The following is a 2,700-nucleotide window of genomic DNA, read 5'->3' as shown; positions in this document are numbered from 1 at the left end:
ATTCCTAAACCTAGATGGGAAAGGTGGAGGTGGGGTTTTCTTGTAGGCTTGATTCTTCTCCTCATTTTCGTTGTGCTTGTCAATAGGTTTGGTTAGGTAAGGTGCTGGTTCAACTTTCTTTGATCCAGTTGGTGAGCTCTCGGCCTCTCTTCCATGTGGTGGTATGTACTTTGTTGGTGGAGACTTCATGGCATCACTTAAACCTTCATCTTTTCTCCTATAAGCCTCCTTATGCTCCACATTTGATTTTGAGTTGTCATGTGTGACCAAGTGTGATGTTGAGTCTATAGGGCTCTCTTCATCTTCATCATCAAGAATTACCATCCCTTTGTCACTTTCTTTAGGCTCGGCTACTTGCTTTCCACTTCTTAATGTAATGGCTTGAACCTGCTCCTTTGGGTTCTTCTCCGTTTGGCTTGGCAAAGTTCCTTGACTTCTTTGGAATTGAGTTGCTAATTGACCTATTTGGTTCTCCAAGCTTTTGATTGCAGCGATTTGGTTGTTGAACATTTGACTATGGTTTGTCAATTGTTGCTCAGTTCTCTGCATGAAAGAATTAGTACTATTAGATAACTCTTGCAAAGATTGTTGAAGTGAAGAAAATTGAGTTTGAGCTTGAGAAGAATTTTGATTTTGATGTGCAAGTTGCGGCTTTTGGTAGAATGGAGATTGGAATTGTTGTTTTTGAAACCCTCCACTTTGTCCTTGATTAGACCCTTGCTGGTTGTTGTTAGACCATGAAAAATTTGGGTGGTTCCTCCATCCTGGATTATATGTGTTAGAATATGGATTGTTTTGTTGCTTTTGGAAGTTCCCTACAAAATTAACATCATCAGAAGCAAAGGGATTTCCAACTTGGCAATCCACACTCTTATGATCATGAGCACCACATAAATCACAAAATAAAAAATTATTAGTAGATTGGATAGAATTCACCCCTATTTGACCAAATTGAGTGTTCAAGGTCTTCATGAATTGGGTTGCAAGTTGAGCTCCTAAGTTGTTAATATCAACGTCTTCCACGGCCTTTACTTGACTTCTTCCATTTAGTCTCCTCTCACTTGGATATTGGTAGTTATTATGGGCCATCTCTTCAATTAATTCAAATGCTTCTGATTGCCTCTTCTTCATTAAAGAACCTCCTGCAGCTGCATCTACCAATTGTTTGTTACCATAATCTAGACCATTATAGAAAATCTGTACCTTTATCCATGTTGGAAAACCATGGTGTGGGCATCTTCTTAATAGTTCCTTGAAGCGCTCCCATGCATCATACAAAGTCTCTTGGTCCCATTGACAAAAATTGTTTATATCACTTTTCAATTTTGCGGTCTTTGATGGAGGAAAAAATTTGTCTAGGAATTTTGCCTCCATAGCATCCCATGTAGTGATAGTACCTGCAGGTAAAGAATTTAACCACACTTTTGCCTTGTCTCTAAGAGACCAAGGAAAAAGTCTTAATCGAAAAGCATCATCAGAAACACCATTTTGTTTAGACATATCACACAATTGAAGAAAACTAGAAATATGCATGTTTGGATCTTCATGAGGCAAACCACAAAATTGAACATTATTAAGCAAAGAAGTAGTAGATGCTTCAATTTTAAAATTGTTTGCTTCAATGGGTGGTCTCCTTATGCAAGACAAATCACCAACTTTCTTGTGAGCAGCATACTCGCATATGGGCAAATCATCTTCTCTTTGGTTGGCCATTGCACCTTCTTGAGTTCCTTGGTCTATACGTACCCAAGTACCTCTTATGGCTTGTTTTCTAGGTGCTGGTTTATTTTCTAAGTCAACTTCCTCCGTGAACTCTTGATCACCACTATGACTCATACACAACACCTAATTCCTAAAAAGAGAGCAAGTAAAATAAATTAGAAAGAAAATTAGAAAATTGAACAAGAAAAAAAAAAAATTATTAGAATTATAATGTTGCTAACTAATCTAACAATTAAAATCAATTAGCAATAGAGAAAAACAAACTAACACTTAACTAAAAGATAAATGAAAATAACTCTAGGAAATAATGAACCAAACGATTTGAATGCAAAAAAATTAAACCCTTTTGTGTAGGTATGCTTTTAAAGTAAACAATTATGCCAAACTAAAATTTCAACTAAAAGAAAGCTAAACCTAATCTTATTCAACCAAACAAATAAAAAATAATACTAAAATCCCTAAGTATGCTAGACTTGTAAACTAAGCAACAATAAATTAAAAACACAATTTTGGTTTCAAGTACCACAAAATAAGTATTAAAAATTCAAAGCACGTTGGCCAAACAAGCAAAGAATTAAAACCCTAGCATGCAACACTAAAACCAAAATTAAGAAATAAATATAAAAATTTAAAATAAGAAAACAATGTTCAAAGTACTACTAAACCCAATCCGAATTAATATTAATGCCTTAATCCCCGGCAACGGCGCCAAAAACTTGATGTGTAAAATTAACTCGCAAGTGCACGAATCGTTTTCAAGTAATAAAGTGGAAAAATAGGGTTGTCGTACCCAAGGGATTAAGTATTAAGTACCAAAGTTAATTAGGTTTTGATAATATTTGAACGAAAATTTAAGATGGCAATTGAAAACTAAATAAACTAAATTAAACAAAAGCAATCAATTAAAATTAAATAAATTTCAAGTAAGAGAGAGAATAATTATGAATACTAGGGCATTTGATTTCACCACTAACTATT

General features: G+C 34.7%; 1 non-coding gene across 1 annotated transcript; it reads left to right on the top strand.

The window, feature by feature from the left end:
• The first annotated feature begins 1,219 nt into the window (after positions 1–1,219).
• Positions 1,220–1,326, top strand: LOC132804359 (small nucleolar RNA R71). The gene has a single exon (XR_009639481.1). It is a non-coding gene; the product is annotated as a small nucleolar RNA R71 (small nucleolar RNA).
• The last annotated feature ends 1,374 nt before the right edge of the window (positions 1,327–2,700 follow it).

Source organism: Ziziphus jujuba, chromosome 6, assembly GCF_031755915.1.
Source record: "Ziziphus jujuba cultivar Dongzao chromosome 6, ASM3175591v1".
Classification (NCBI taxonomy): Eukaryota; Viridiplantae; Streptophyta; class Magnoliopsida; order Rosales; family Rhamnaceae; genus Ziziphus; species Ziziphus jujuba.
This window is presented reverse-complemented; position numbering and strand designations above follow the sequence as displayed.